We start from the raw sequence: 17,281 nt of genomic DNA, 5'->3' as shown, positions 1-17,281 counted from the left end.
TGAGCTTTCTGTTGTTGATTTTTTATTTTTTATTTTTTATTTATTTTTTTTTTTTTTGTTGCTAAAGCTTTCCTTTAACTCTTGTCCACCCCAAGGGAAGTTAGGTGAGGTCTTGCCTTGAGGGCCCCTTTGCCTTTATTACATTTTGAATCAGACCTTTCCAAAACTTTTTTTTCTCCTTGAGTGTTAGAACATAGACGAAAAATGGAATTATGTGAGAATACTGAGTTCCTGTGATAAGACTCCAAGAAAACAGGACAAGAGTCTCAGTTTCTTCAAAGCACAGAACTCTTCTTTTGATGTGTTTTCTGCTCGGCCTCGATGTAGTGGACAGCAACGAGTTTACTTGAGGTGCTGTTATTCATATGCCTCCATGTGTAGCTGGTCCTTGTGATTGACACTTTACCCAGGTCCGTCCCCTCAGAAAATAAATTTTCTGATGCTCTGAAGGAAGTTTCTGTCTCATGAGACTTTAGCCTGCCTCATTCTTAGACCCCGCTCTCCGTGGCTCACACCAGCAAATGAAGCTGCAACACTGTGTATGGTACTTGGCTCCAATATTACATTTCCTGGTTTTTTTCTCCTCAAACTATATAATTTGTATTGTCTTCCCCCTTGCTCTTTTTCATTGTAGATCTGCATAAGATAGTCAATACTGGGCTGTCTTGAAATGACAGATTTCACCATTAATCCAAAACTCATCAATTTAAATCCTGGCAAATTTTTAGGACAAGGATAAAAAGAAGCCAATTTCTTTGTCAAAATATCACAAGAATGGTCTCTAGGTTCGTGATGATACTCTTCCTCCCTGAAATCTCTTAAGGTTGGCTGCCGTAATGCACATTTGTTTGAGTAAAACTGTCTTCCTTATTCCTACTAAAATGGTTCATTAAGTGCCACTTAAAGTGTTAAGCTGCTTTACTAGGACTAAATTCCTAGAATTTTCCTTATTTCTCCAAATAAAAACATGGTCAGGCCTGTCAAGAGACATACTCTACTCCTGCACAAAATTCTGTCTTAGGTTACTGTTCTATTGCTGTGATGAAACACCATGACAAAGGGCATTTATGAGTAGAAGCATCTGGTCTTGGATTTCAGTTGGAATGTCCTGTCCTGTGCTGATTGGCTGCTACTACAGGAGAGGCGAGATTGGCACATTCTGTGGTATTTCCAGGAACAATGCTACCTGACTTCTGTAAGGAGTTGGAACCATCTGGGCCAGTTTCCTGGCAATAGTATCTCTGGTGGGAGGAAAGAAATACAGCAAGGCAGGCTCTCTCCCTCCAACTCCCCACCCCCATAGCTGGCTGGACATGTCTAAACTTTAATCTAGTAATCCAAAAACCTAATTCTTTCTTTCTTTTTTTTTTTTTTTTTTTGGTCTCTCACCACTTCCTAATCCTTATAAAACAGTTCCACTAACTGGTAACAAACATTCACACATGTGAGCCTATCGGGGCCATTCTTTTTCATACCACCATATTTACTGTTGACAAAAAGATCTTCTAAACTGTTGGACTTCAGACCCTGGACAAGTAGCTAAGGTGATTTTTGAACCAAAGCAGACCTTGCTTTCAGGTTCTCCAAGCATCCCTCAGTCCCTTCCTACACATGGTATGGCTGGCATACCCTGCCCTCTACCCTGACCTTTCCAGCCCAGGGGCAGCAGCTTCCCCTCCCCCTTCACTATATAATTCAGACATTTTGGTTCTTGGGACCCCCTTACTCCCTTTCCTTTCTGTGTTTCCTCTCTTCCTCCTTCCTTCTCTCCTCTCCCTTTTTCCCCCTCCTTCTCTCCTCTCTCTCTCTCCTTTTCTCTCTCCCTCCTCCCTCCCTCCCTTTCTCCTTTTCTCCTCTCTTTCCTTCCTCTTTCTCTCTTATTCCCTCCCTCTTTCTATCCCTTCCCTTCCATCCCTCTGCCTCCCTCCATCCCTTCCTCCTTCTCTGCACCTCCCACTTTCCTGTCTCCCTCTGCATGATGACTTTGTTCCTTGGCACCATTGGACCCTACCCAGAGCTGCCATCAATAAGCCTGAGCTTAAATACTTTAACTTTAGCTTATTTCACCAGTGGAAAGAATAAATACATATCATAAACCTATTCTTTGTTTTTAAATATTATTTGAGATATCTCAACCATTATTATTATTATTATTATTATTATTATTATTATTATTGGATTTATTTTTGTTTTCCTAACATCTCACACATGCTGGCCTTGAATCTGTAGCCATCTCCTTCCTTGGCTTCCTGATTATTTCTTATTAAAAGTATCTAATGATAACCATACACAGCTGATATTATTTAACTGTTATATGAATAGAGCACTAAGCTAACAGCTATTGTTTCATTTTTCATAAATGTACAAGAAAATTGGTAGCTGAAAATGGAAAAAGTAATTTAGAACAATCTCCACTCACTTGATCTAAGTAAAGCATTGTTCTTCACTCAGAGTAGCTCTCAATGCTCTTTCTGTAACTAAGTATTAAAATGTGTTACTTAAAAGTACAGTCTTAAAGTAGATAATGCTTAATCTAGATTTTTCTACATCTTATACATACACTTCTATAACTTCTACACGTAAATAATATGGATATATTCCTTTCATAAACTTATCTTTTCAGTAACTTGAGGAAAATAAGAACTACTTATTCAATACGCACCACTCCTTTTTTTGTTATTGTTATATTCTATTGCCAAGGGACTATTACAAAACAAAGGTGTCTTATATAACATGTAGTGTTTTATAAAAGTGTCTTATATAACATTTTCTACTATTTTATACTATGAATCAATTTATTAATTAATTTTTGGTTCTGGGGATGATTAAGCATATAACTCACACATGCTAAGCAAGTGTTCTATAGTGAAGGGTTGAGGGTACAGAGTTTATGTTATTAGGGCTAAATTATTATAAAGAAAATTCTGAGTCTTTAATAGTAATCAAAAAATAGTTTATGAAAATATTTGTTTAAATCTTGTCATGAAAGAGTGATAAGAAGGTATAGCATGTTTAGTATTAGCCGTGTTGTTTTGAGTGACCTTCCGTAGAAATGGAAATGTCCAGACCAGAGATAGAGAAGCACGAAAAATTAGATTTTTTTCTCTTGTCGCTGTGGCCTAAGACTGAACCATTCATTTGTGGCCACAGAAAGAATGCAATCCTTCACAGCAGGGAAAACATGGCTTACATACTGGCTTGCTATGGGGTGGACCAAGAAACAAGAAAGAAGAAAGCCACTACTCAGTTGTTGTGTTTTCTTTCTTCCCCGATTTATTCAGTCTTGAACTCCAGTGGGGACAAACAGAACTGCCTACACTCAGGGTGGGATTTCCTTCCTCAGTTAAAACTTGTGGAAATACTGTAAAGAACACACCCAAAGTTTTATCTCAGGAATGACCTAGGCACTTATCAGTCAATGAAGCTGGCAACCAAAATGAACCACAACTCCTTTATGGCATGGAACATAGAAGACCAAGATACAGACAATATTATTAAAACTTCTTAGATGATAGTCCACAGGTAAAAACAAGCAAACAAACCAACCCCAAAGAGCTAATGTGTGAGTGTGTATGTAAATTTTATAAAAACTACAAAGCATCACTTGCCCTGACACTTTCTGCTTCCTATTTTACTCATTTGTAGTAATTTTACTTTTTCTTAAATATTGTCTATAGACTCTAAATTTTAATTTCAACTCCTAGCCTTTAGTCGAGATTTTTGATAGAAGACAGGCGCAGTGGCACAAGCCTGTAATCCCAGCACTCAGAGAGGAAGAGGCAGACGCAGGCAGATTTCTGTGAGTTCAAGGCCAACCTGTTCTATAAAGTGAGTCCAGGATAGCCAATGCTATACAGAAAAACCATGTCTAAAAAAAAAAAAAAAAAAAATTGATAGGAAAGAGAATTTTATGATCATTTTACAGGATTATCCATAAATATACAACTGATTGATTTAGATAAGAGGTTATTTAAGAAAAGGGGAAAAACAAAAAAACAAAACAAAACAGAAAAGTAAGGGTTTGCCTGGGAAACACTGGTGGAATACAACAAAAAGCCATGAAATATAAACAAGGCAGGATCAGAGGTTGGAAAAAAATTATGAAAGAGGACAATATTACAAGAATATTTGTCAACAAAAGCCTTTTTATTTTTCCCCAGGAGTGCCTGCCTGTTACAATGCTTTTCAGAAAGCGCACCTCAAAGCCAGCTAAAACTGAATGACTGCAGACACTTGCTAAACGTCTAACCGCCTGGGCCACCCCAGATGTGGTAAATTAAATTCTCTCAGTTTAGGAACCCAAGCTGGCTACATAAATGCTCCCTAGGGTAATCTTCTCACCAAGCATCTTTATCCTGATGCCTTTTACAGGTAAGCATGCAAAATGTTATCTCCAAGAGCATGCAGTCTCACTTCACACTTCAGATGTGCTTCTGCTAGGTGAGCAGCTGCATTCCAAACCACTATTCCTCTGAGGACTCTCAGGGTTATGTCTGAATTCTCTTCACACAGAAGGAAACAAACCAGGTTCTCTAGTCTCTCACCTTTAAATCAACATGCTCTAGGCTCACCTAATTTCTTTTTCCACTTTACTTATGTTAAGAGATTGACCAAATGGCCTCACATCCCTTTATCTTTATCTAGTTTTGAAAAATAGTCTGACAAAGCTGTCCTGGCTGACTTTGATCTGTTATCTTCATATCTTAGCCTCCTGAGGAGCTGAAATTACAGTGCTGAGGCATGAGGCAGGGCACAGAAGCATAGAAGCTTAAAATTTCAATATGACATTCGCAAATTTCGTTTTCAACTGAACAAGTTAAATATCACACACTCAAGTGGCATTAAAGAAACTCATGGGCAGAGAGTGGTACAGGAAGATGACCTCAGAAAACACAACTGCAAGTTTGTGGTTTGGGCTCGAATAGAAAATATCTCCACTTGTGGGTTTGTGGGTGAGGTTTCTAACAAGAAGTATTTGCTAACTTACCATAACAACAGCAACAAAAAACAAAAAATAAGAAGTGTGAAATTCTTCAAGGATGGGAAGCAGCTGGCTGTGGTAATACACAGCACTCAAGAAATGGGTAACACACTGACTCAAAAAAAAAAAAAAACAGACAAAGTCCCTGCCACACACAGGTAGGAGGGCCGGAGATCAGGTAGGAGGGGTGCACATGGTTAAGTATCTAAAGCTCATTGGTTGGTGCTGGCTAGGTTTTTGTCAACTGGACACCGCTAAGAGTCATCAGGGAGGAGGGCGCCTTAGCTGGAGGACTGCTTAGGCAAGTCTGGGAAGCATTTTATTGATTAACAATTCAAATGGGAGGGCACAGCCCACCTGGCCACCCCTAGACAGGTGGTCTTGGATGGCCTAAGAAGGCAGGATGAGGAGGCCAAGGGAAGATCACCAGTAAGGAGCATTTTCCATGGTCTTTGCCTCATTTCCTGCCTTGGCATCCCCAGCAACAAACTGTGACCTGTAAGTCAAATAAACCCTTTTCTCCCCAAGTTGCTTTTGGTCATGGTCCTTATCACTGCAATAGAAACTCAACTAAGATATCTAGCTACCACCAATGAATCAATGAGCTCCAGGTTCAATGAGAGAATCTGTCTCAAAAACTAAAGTGAAGAGCAGTGTTAAGGAAGGGCACTGCATGTTTACTTCTGACTGCCACCTGTACATACATGCGCCTGCATGTGCATGTATGCAAACATACATCCCTTCCCCACACACATAAAGATGGGAACCACAGTTAAGAAATACTAGTTAATTACAAAAGAGAGAAGTGAATCCTTTATATGAATTAACTTACTTATCCTTACAACCTGTAAAAGTTATAGCTTTAACCCTCATTTACTGGATAAGAAAGCTGAAGAATTGAGTTATGAAAGTTTCCCTGAAACTAGAAATCAGAGGTAAGGATCAAACTTAGCTTTTCTAGAATCTGGACTCAATAAAGTTTTAAACATTGAAAAAGTTACCTAGAAAGAAAGGCCTATATTTGTTCTGAGATTATTTTATTCTGTTCTTTATACAATTGCTTTGGAGATAATTTGGGTCTATGTCATCACTGCTTATGTTTAACTACTAGATCTCATACTAATGCACTTGCCATGACAGCAAATCCACAAATTAGCATAAATACAAAATTTAAGTATCATAATTAAACTAGAAAATTATTTAAAAAGTAGGTAATATCTAAAAGTATCTAAAAGTAGAAGTTTTAAGTTGTTTGTCCGATTTCTATCACTATTTTTAATAATGTTCAATAGTTCTGAGATTCTGTCCTTCTAAGAAGTTCATTTGGAAGTGACATGGATCCTGTTGCACTGACCTCACATTTCCAGTGTGTACTGCAAACCCTGGAGTAGTATTTCTGTCTGAGCCCATCTGTACTACGTATGAGCTCTGTAAGCTTCTCTCTAGCACCTCTACAACAAAAGAATTGCTATCACGATCATACGAGGCAATCCACAGACTGCACTGTGAAGACTCTGTAAAGAGTCACTGTGAAGACTTACTCAGGAAGCACGGAGTGTAATCTCTTGGAATTATTGAAAAATATTAAAGGTATATATATATATATATATATATATATATATATATATATAGTGTTCCATTAGAAAGCCATTTCTAGAATGACAAGATCTAAAAGGAACACTAAATACAATGCTATCATTCTTCTACAAGCAGTCACTAGAACGTCATTTCACATTGAAGGACATTAAATACATAAGTGAGATGCACTATGTGGCTTTATTTAATATATAAATCTGAAAATGATGTGAATGAATTTTCATGAAGGTAGCTGGGTCTCAGCTATTTAAGGACCACACTTCATTTCTACATCAGAAGACATTTTACATAATGCAGGTATACAGTGTGTTCCAATTCACTTATTTGAAAAGCTTCCTCTAAATTTAGATATATCCATATTTACTTTAGAATTAAAATTACCTCTTGCTGTTTAAAAGAGTGAGGTCTAGAAAATATGCCCTTCAGAACTGTGGTGATTTAAAAATGGCATATGATAAGGACCAATGGATCGAAATAGTAAAGTTAGGACTAAAAATAAACCTAAAATCCCAACATGAAAAATATCTCAGCATCTCTCCGACCAGACCTTTCTCCCTCCCATGGTCACCTGCTGTTTCATGCTTAACAATATTATCAGAGGCAAAAATCACCAATATCAAAACACTAAGATTAGGAATGAAAGAAGAACAGAGTAAGCAGAATTACACCAACATTATATCTTGTTATTTGGTTTTATGTTTTCTAATTCAAATATATCTGCAAAACAAAACTTAGAAAATGCCTGAGCTAACTTTTTTACTTAACAAGGCAGGTATTCGCTGTCTCTCAACTGCAGGGAGAAACTTCATTTCAGTGACCTATTTATGCCGCTTAGATGTATCAGATGCATTTTTTAATGACCCCAAACGAAAGGAAATGTAGAAATCTATTTGAAAAGTTGACATTAAGGTTGTGACACCAACCAAAACAACAAGAGACTTAAAGTTAAACTGACAGAAAAATCCCCAAATCAGCCTAATTTTAAAAACAGTTGCTCTGTGAAATAGTGATGGCATGTCAGCTGCTTCTTTGAAACTCCCAAATTTTGTCATTTGGTGTTTGTGTCATAACCTTAATATTATTTAAACATACTTTTAAATATCTATTATTTAAAAATGTCTTAGAATTGAAGATATCCTAAAGCTTTGAAGAAGCCATCCTCAAAGAACTGCAATTCCTCGTGTGCCACTTTGACTAGAAGTAGTGTATAAAACATTTGCTGTTGACAAATCTAATTCATTAAAAGGTGAGATGGATGCATTTTACAGTCACTGGATGCCATCATTATCTCCAGTGCCTTTTATAAATTATTCCTCTTTTCCCTTTTGACTGAACTTGTCACGTTCTCTCTCAGAGCCTGAGTGTTATGCCTTAGAGTGAATGCTTTTAACATGTTCAGACAAGTCACAAGCTAAACAAGCAGTGGTGTTTTATTTTGTAGAAATGAGAAAGGATAACACAAGTACAGCTTATTTCACTCAATGCATTGATTTTTAACTAAAGACAAAGTCAGTTAGTGAGGGTTTCATCTCACACAAAGGATTTAAAAATAAAAATAGTACAGAATGGGGAATTTCAAAGAAAGTAACAATAAGAGAGATTCTGGCAGCCCAGCTGCACTGTCATGCAGAAAACTTGGTTTAAAATTGAATTGTGCTTCCCCTGACATCAGAGATCAGGTATATCAGAAGACTGACAGCTGGCTGGCATGCTAACTTCCTAAAGAAATATACTAATTGTATTCTTCAAGAGGCCACAAAAACAGAATTATAGAAGCCTTGAAGGAATTGAGAAGGCAGAGTACAAATTATTCAAAATATGAAGAAAAGAATTTCTTACCTAATTTTATTTCAGAAGACTCTAAGAATGAGCTGGTCTTCTAATCCTAAGCAAATGGAATATTAGCTTCTTATGAATTGTTAACAGAAATGTTTCCTTCTTTAGTATCTTCAGAAGCAGTCTTTTCCAAAATCTATAAAGTAATTGGACAAAGCTTCATTACTAAAGCAGTGGGGGGGGCGGAGAAGAAAACAATAAACTACTATTTTGATATTATTCCTATAAATTTGAGCTCTGAATGATCTATGTTGGGACACATAACAATATCCCAATTATGGCCTAGTGAAGAAAAAGGACCGAAGAGTGTAGGCATATCATAATAGTGGCACTTAGGAAAATATATGTTTAAAACTTTGTTTCTAAATACCAATCATTACTAAAGAATTTCAGCTTAAAGAGATAAAGGTCCAATGGTATTGCTGGGGTTGTTAGGGTCAAAGCCTGGGCATCAGCACCTCAAGAAGTTGGGCTTTGCCACTCATCATCAATAGCTCAAAGAAACAAAGAATAGTGAAAAGCAGAAACTAGATATACTGTGGTCAAAGCTGGATGAGAAACAAAGCAGTCCAGGGGTCCTTGGGCCCAAATCCACCTTTGCGTTCCCAGTGTTAGGTTTAGGATTAAATAGAATGTAAGGGTAAGCACAAGCAAGCAGTCAAAGTGTGAGCCCACCAGTGTCTCAGCTCCAGTCTCTCTTGAAAGGTGACCTGACGAGTTGTCAGAACCACATGAACTATTTTCCTGGAGACAAGTTCCTCCTCAAGCTAGCACCTGGCCTCAGCTTTTTCTTTCTCCTACCAAGAGTCCTGGGGAAATTTTAATTACTCAAGGACCATTGCTTCAATACTCTAATATTAAGGGAGACACAAGTATTTCTCTTTAGAATCTTTGGTCCTGTTGAGAAGGTTATGGCTCAACCACAGAACACAGACAATAATATCCAGCTGCTTTTTCCTGTTTAGTTACCTATGTTCCAGGCTGTTTAGTAAAGCCACCTTTTCTTCCCTTTATGAGGCAATGTTGGAAGAGACCAAAGAATTAAAAATTAGTTTTTAAGGGTATTGGTTTAAAGCACAAACCTGAACAAAGGCCAGACAGGTGGAGACATGTCCAGACACCTGTGGGGAAGAACCAGCCATAGTGTATTCTTTCCTGCCTACTAGAGATTCAGTTGCTAGGAAACCAGCCCCTCTCCCCTAGGATAGCCAAACAAGGGAAGCCAGGCCATTAATGGTTTAGGGGACTTTCTATAGCCAATCAATTAAAAATGCAACATCCCCTTTTGTGTTTCAACCAATAGACGCTTGCCAAGCAGGAATCCCCCTGCTTTGGGCACACTGGGAGGGACCAAACTCTTTAAATCAATCACCTAACCTGAGCACGAGGCTCTTGGCTCTCAGTTGCTATGGTGTGAGGATGTATGAGCCTGAGCTATAGCTTGTAATAAAAAGATCCTCATGTGTTTTGCAACAGACTCAACTCCTGGTGGTGGCCTTTTGGGGATCTCATGAATCTATCACAAAATACCTGGGGACTTGTCGGGATCCCCAGGACTACCCAGAACCCCTGAGCTGGAGGATTGGAAGCCGGTGTAAGCACTGCTGTCTTGGCCAAGTTCTGTATTTTTGAGATCTCAAGGTGGTACACAGTGGGTGGCCAGGGAACAGTTGCATAGAGTAACCCAGCCGATGAGCTGGCAGACCACAGCCATGGGAATCTGGGAGAATCCCAAATCCCAGCAGAGACAGGGCTCCCCAACAGCACTGAGGGACACAGGGTCCCAACTCTCACGCAGAGACAAGCAGTGCTGCCAATGTACTGGGTTTGAATTCTTACCCACCAGTTGGAGATTTTCGGTGGACATGGAATCTCACCATCTACTGTCCTCTCTGTGCTTTTGGCTTCTGTGGCAGGGAAGCCATGAAGGGAGTCTATGAGTCTGCAATTCTGAGCTTTTGGATCCACTTATGTTTCCAATCGCTGAATGGCTACTTTGTCCATGTTTGTCTTTCTATTTTGTTCCTTGTGTTTGTGTGTCTTTGTATTGGACTGTGACAGACACTCTGGGACAGACTTCCTCTAACCCATCCCCACTCCTCCCGACCCCTCCATGGGCTTCATGGCCCCCCAACCCTGATCAGTGGTGGCATGAGATGGGTGGGAATGGCATGGTGGGGCCGGGGATGAAATTGTTGGGACCACAACCCAGCCAGCTGGCAGCTGCCAACCACCAAGCACATTTTTATCATGGTGGCAGCAGGAACAACAGGCTGCCATTTCAGGCTGGTATAATTGGGTGGAGCCCAATTTGGGAGCAGGCCACCCCCTAATGGAACAGGGTGGAGGGTCCATTGAAAGACAGGCCACAACCCCTTTGGTTTCTCCTTCCTCTTCCTTTCTTTTTGCGTGCATTGTACTGGTACATTGTTTTCTTGTGTTGCTCTTTTATGGGTTTATGATGGTCTCAGTAGGCAGGTGAACAAACAGCTGTGCACCATGGTGACTTTGCCTGCCCCATGCTTCCTGAGCTATAAGCTGGAGTACCTCTGGTCCTTGGTGGGAGCATGCCTTGGGGCAGGATAGATGCAGAACTCCCAAGAGGAGGGCAGGCAGCCCAGCAGGCTGATGGGACAAAGTCCTTGAAATTTCCGCTGGATGGAGTAAGAAAAGTGTTGTCTGATGGTTTAAATGTATGTATGGCCATTACATGTTTGTTTCTGAATGCTCTTAAATAGTTAATATGCTCTGTATGTCTTGGTTATGGAGTAACAGTTATTGGATATGTTTAAAGGTTAAATTCAAACTTTTGTCTAGAACGTGTATGTGTTTCTGAGATCTACAGAAGCACAGATGTTTTTAAATAGCAACCATGTGGCTTGCCATGCAATGTGGTATGACTCCACCATCTTGAGATTACCACGTGGTATGTGGTAGGGCAAAGAAAGATTACAGAACCTTTTAGTTGAAATGACTTCTGTTTATCATCCTATTTTCTTTTAGATTAAGAAGACAAGTTTCTCCTTTTAAATTGGTATTGATTTTAGGGATTGTATTGTTTGCACTGGTAAAATTTGGTTTTAAAATTTGGTTTTGACTTTTAAAATTATGGTTATGCTTTGTGACTTCACTCCTAAAAAGGGTACTTTACTTTGATATTGCAAAAACAGATTTCTTCTAAAAACGTGTTTAAGGCTATGAAACATTTTAAAGTTTATCAGGCATTTTAAAATAATGACCTTGGAAAGTCTAACAAAGAACTTGGAACAGTTTCTCAACCCTTTGGGGTAGGATAAAAGACTTTGGTATTTATTAATTTTACCAAGTGAAACCAAGCCATACTGTTTGAGCCAAATAAGAAAATTGCAGTTTTAACAGTATATTATGTCAGGATGGTAAAGACCCATGGTAAAGACTTAGTAAAGAAATGATGAGAAAGATTTTGATGGAAGTTTTTATGTTGTCTGAAGAGCATGAGACTGGGACAGTAAAGAAAAAATATATATATCTTGTCTAAAGTAAAAATGTTTGTTTAAACCAGAAGAACGAAGCTAGGAACCTGAAGGTATTTAGAATGTTATAAATGGTCAGAGTATGTATAGAAAGCCAGAGGGTATATGAACTGTATTTGCTTTGGTGTTTTATACCTGCAAATATGATTTGAGAAACAACTGTAAAATATGTTTTTTGTTTTGTTTTTTTTTTTCATTTTAAAGGCTGGTGATTCTTCAATGCAAAATGTTTTCTTGTGCTTTTTAATGGGGAAGAGGACTGCAGCTCCATGTTAGCCCAGGGTTATACAGGGTTGTATTCAAGTCATTGTTAATCATTATATGAAATATATGCCTGACCACCATTTCCTGAGTGAACGGATTAATGCTGTTTCTTTCTGGCTGATAGGTTTGGTATGGCCAGAACAGTTCAAGTACAGTTTAAAATTGTTCTATACTGTTCTGTTATATAGTTGGCTCTAAAACTTATTTGTTACTTATTTACGGAAAACTGTAATTGGTCCACAGTGCTATACCATGGGAGGTAGCAACACCATCAGTGACACCTAATGGCTATGTTTTAAATTGTTAGCCACCATGTTGGTTCAAGGATAAAGAAGGTGGACCTGTGGTTTTACCAACATCTTTGATGAGGGCTGCCAGCTGTAATCAGTACCTTGTTTAGTACTAAGTGCAACCTCTGTCCCTTAAGGGTTTTTTTTTTTTCTGTTCTGTTTTAATGCAGTGTGGTAGGATCAGCAAAATATGCTAGCCCTTTAATGAGCTATATCTGATTGAAAGTTTTGCTTTGAATTCAGTTCAGAAAGATATTTAAAGTTATGCTAACAACTGCAATTGAGTACAAGATTAAGTGTTAGCTGGTCTTTTGTTTGTTTTCAAGTTTAAGCCTAGGATGGGTAACTACAAAGTTTGCCTGTGTAGATCTACTTGAAATAGATATGGTCCTAAAACATTCATCTGAGGAATATGCCAGAATTAGAGATTATAGCATTCTGTTTTACAGGAAGTGATTTAGAGTAGATGATTAAAGACAGAAAAAGAATAACTCAGATGTGCTGTCCCTCAAGCTTGTCAGGGCTCTGATGAATATGACATTTAATGTGTGTAAGCTTATTATGACAGAGAGTCACAAATTCCTGGCATTAACTCTCCAAGGTCTCCAAGAAGATTTGGGAACAATGACAGATGACTTCGACTCTGGATTGTTGTATGTTAACCCCTGGGTGAAACAACCCCAACTGGTCCATTGCTGGGCCCAGCCTAAACAGTGGACAATGCAATGGACACCTGGAGAGCCACTGTTTCACATTCCTGAAGGCTAGGTAAGGTCAATTTCTCATGTTCTTTTTTTCTACAGAAACAGTCTTTCGTCTTCTGTTCCTGATGGCCAGGCTGTCATTGTCATGATGCCATGGGAACACCGGAGCCAGGAACAACTGCCTAGGTGATAGACTGACTAGTCATCTCTGTCATTTTGATTGTTACATAGATTGATACATTAATTTGGCTTATATTTATCCTTCTCAGATCTCTGATCACATTGATGGCTAAACTAAGCTAATGGTAGCTTTGCAGCTAAAGAGCAGACAATTAGATCCACTGTTAGTTCATTGGTCAAATCATTAGCTAGTTAGAACTAGGTACTAGATCTCTTATTTAAAAAGGCAAACAGATTTGCCTTGCTCACAGGCTTCATGTTAGTTGCCTATGTCTTATGGTGATTAACTGGATAGCAAGATATGAAGTTTATGTAAGGTCTGAGGATATAAAAGAATAAGTTATGAGTATCTAAAAAGTTGAGGGTCTAAAAATGTTTCAAAGTTGGTAAAGAAAAGGTAGATTGGAAGGTCTAAGCAGGTGTTTTAAGGTATGTGAATGCGAATTGTAATGATGTAAAAAAATAATTTAAGGCATATAGAAAATGGGAGGTATTTCAAATTTCCCCCTCCTCTCTGCTATTGTTATTATAAGATTTCAAAAGTTCAGAGTTTTGACATTGGTCAGAAGAGTTCTGATAAGCTGATGGAGCACTGACTGCTTATCATTCAGTCACTTGATATTTGAATTTCCTTTTGGTTGTCTTCTGGAGAGACTTAAAAGTGCTTCTCATCATGCTAAAAACATTTGTCTAGTGTACGTATCTGACCCAAAAGCCATAGCTTTTACTAGGTCTTAATGGCATGAGTCTACTTCTGCTGTTTTGTAGACACCTGTTAACTGTTTTTTCTAAAGTATGGATCTCAGTACAATAATGATGCCAATATGAGTTTCAGGAAATCAAAAAGTCAGAAGACCTGGTTCTACCATAGCTCAAATAGACCCCAGATGAGTTATTCCCATGGCCTTGAGATTCCTCACTTTCCCTAATTACTAGATAAATTTTAACTTCTGTCTTTAGTCTGAATCTGTCTTACCAGATTTTCACCTGGTTGACTCTATTTGGGGATCAGCTATGGACTGCAAGCTGAAATCTGGAGTTTTGGAAGCTAAAGTAAAGCAATCCAGCCGATGTGATGGCTCCATGTCTCTTCAACTGTATCGCTAATTAGATAGTGCCCCATTGCCTAGCTTTTGACTGTCATTTCAACCTTCCTAGCCCCTTGATGTCTACGGTCCCCTGGAAAAGCACTGAAGCAATTTTGGAAGAAAAGCCTTTTACCCTAATCTAACCTAATAGGCTGAAATGCTAAGTCAAAGGGGAACTACATTAACTACCATCTTTGGGACTTGTTTAGCTGGAGTAGAAACTGGTATTGCATCAACTGGACAAAAAGCATGGAAAGACACTAGGGAAAAGATTCCAGAAGATGGTTTAAATCCTGGTATAACACTTCTCCTCGGCTTATTACCCTTATATACACGCTGGGGGAACCCCCTACTCATTTTGACTTTTACCTTTGGGCCTTATATTTTAAATTGCTTCATGGGTTCCTGAAGGAATGCTTGAGAGCAATATAGCTAGTGGTACTCAGATCCCACTGTGGAAAGGTAAATCTTGTGGATACCAGGGATCATATCTGGAAGACCCAAGATTGGGTCTTCAAATGATCATGGGAAGGGGGAAATGAGAGACCAAAGAATTAAAAATTAGTTTTGGGGAATACTGGGCCCAAACATAGGCCAGACAGGTGAAGACATGTCCAGACACCTGTAGGGAAGAACCAGCCATACTGCATTCTCTCCTGCCCACTAGTGATACAGTTGCTAGGCAACTGACCCCTCTCCCCTAGGACAGCCAAACAGGGAAGTCAGACAATTAATGATTTGGGGGCCTTCCTATAGCCAATCAATTCAAAATGCAACATCCCCTTTTGTGTTTCAATCAATAGACACTTGCCAGGCAGAAATCCCCCTGCTTTGGGCATGCTGGGAGGGACCAGACTATTTAAATCAACCACCTACCTGAGCACAAGGCTCTCAACTGCTATGGTGGAGAGGGTGAGTGAGCACAGGCTATAGTTTATAATAAAAAGATGCTCATGTGTTTTGCAATGGAATCAACTCCTGGTGGTGGTCTTCAGGGGTCTCGCTAATCTGGCACAACAGTTGTTAGAAATTGGCCCTGTTTATCTTTAGGAGTTTTTGTTAAAATATTATTTAACCATTCTCTAATGAAAACTATTTTTAAAGTGTCTACCTTTGTTAAAAATACTCAAGGTAATTAAGCTTACTGTTAAAGAGATTCTGGCCCCAAAATTGGGCTGTGACTACAACTCCCCTACTAAGGAGTCACCGACCAGTGAGCATGTCTCTGATTGCACCGAGTACACTACGTTATTCATGCCTGGAATGTTTTGCTCCTACATGCAATTTGGAACACACTTTGACAGTATTTTATTCTTTCAATCAAAAGTAAATACGAAAGAATATAATAAGATCACAATGGTTAAACTGAGCAACAGGACAGCATTGGGTTTTCTTTCCATGGGATTAAACCTAGGGCAATAAGCACGCTAGGTTTTGTAACCATTAAGCTGTAACCCTGGCCTCTGGCACTAAGTTTTCTAAATCATGTGTGGTATATATCATTTCAAGGTCTCACTTTCATGCAATAATGCCGTATTATTTTTCCCATGGGAGTTCCATTATCCACTGATTGTTAGATTTCTTTGTATGTACTTCACATTTTGAATATTATAATTATTTTACGTTTTTGTTTAAATTTTGTATGATGGTATATTTATCCAGATCAAACATGAATTAGTTTGAATTATTTCCAAAATCTATAGTTTTTTCTTTATCAATGACTTATGCAAAGAAAAAAGTCAAGCACAAATGCAGAAGGTAATTTTTTTAATCCATCAACAACCATTCCACACTTGAAGAAAAAGTCTACATTTGCTATCTAGACAAAATTTTAAAATTACACAAAGGAAATAATAAATCAATTAATAAAACATGCACATTTTTCATTAAACTGGGGAAACCAAGACATGAGAAAATTCCATCCATGAAGCAAGAACAGAAGCAGAACTTCCCGCTGTGGTTGAGAAGGACCCACAAATACTCTCCCCTCCAGGCAAAGCAACTGTAAAGGTAGGCAGCTGACAAACAATTCAATTTAGAAATTAGCTGTAATGACTATGAAAGTTTAAGTAGTTTTTAAAATTTAATTATATATATTTTCTATTGAATTTATTTAACCAATTTTCTTTTAGTATACATTTCATTTATTTCCAATATTAAGATTGAGCTAATTAAATTTAAACATTTAATAGTCAAGGCTTTTTAATTAATTTTTTAAATTAAAATGTAACTGTTGGATAGTATCATTCTAGCTACTTTTGTTACCACCAATTACAATTCAGTTAGAACACAGGTTTTTCCAGTTTAGGAACCAGCATTAAGGCCAGAAACTTCTCTGCAATGGCCAAAGAGGATTCATTTAACACAGCCATGCTGGAAGTGAGCAGGCACAGGCAGCTAACAGTTCTACTGGTCCCGTGTCATGGTCATAACTGGAACAATCATGCTTGGGGTTGGCAGAGTTGAACAGCATGGACAAAGGGGGACCACGGGGAAGCACAAGGCTAGCATAAGGGAAGAAAAGGTAGAAAATGAGACAGATCACAGGTACACAACATTCCTCTATCATTGTGGGATCAACGATACCTGGAGCCCAGACAGATTTGAATACCAGGAGGAGAGTACAACATACCAGTAGGTAGTGAGGTATTCAGGGCACCAGTGCATGCGCACGGCACCTGTGAACAGCGCCAGCACCGGCACCTCGCACCCCGCCTCTAGCTTAAGCACCACCTTTCAGACATCTACAAGATCTAGTATCCTCTCCCTCAAGGCACATTGTCACACACACACATGCCCACACTTGCTCCTTGAGACCTTCCTCCCTGAG

The 17,281-nt window shown here is 38.7% G+C and overlaps 1 protein-coding gene across 8 annotated transcripts in view; it reads right to left on the bottom strand.

Moving 5' to 3' along the window:
• The window catches only part of Kiaa0825 (KIAA0825 ortholog), a 427,987-nt gene that overhangs the window by 387,175 nt on the left and 23,531 nt on the right, over positions 1–17,281 (bottom strand). For 7 of the 8 annotated variants that reach the window (XM_060383593.1, XM_060383596.1, XM_060383595.1 and 4 more), the window contains exon 2: positions 8,417–8,549. The exons of the other annotated variant lie outside the window; for it this stretch is intronic. The gene's annotated coding sequence lies outside the window, so the exon portion shown is untranslated. The remainder of the gene's footprint in view (positions 1–8,416; positions 8,550–17,281) is intronic. 8 annotated transcript variants of the gene reach the window in all.

This window comes from Meriones unguiculatus, chromosome 5 (genome assembly GCF_030254825.1).
Source record: "Meriones unguiculatus strain TT.TT164.6M chromosome 5, Bangor_MerUng_6.1, whole genome shotgun sequence".
Classification (NCBI taxonomy): Eukaryota; Metazoa; Chordata; class Mammalia; order Rodentia; family Muridae; genus Meriones; species Meriones unguiculatus.
This window is presented reverse-complemented; position numbering and strand designations above follow the sequence as displayed.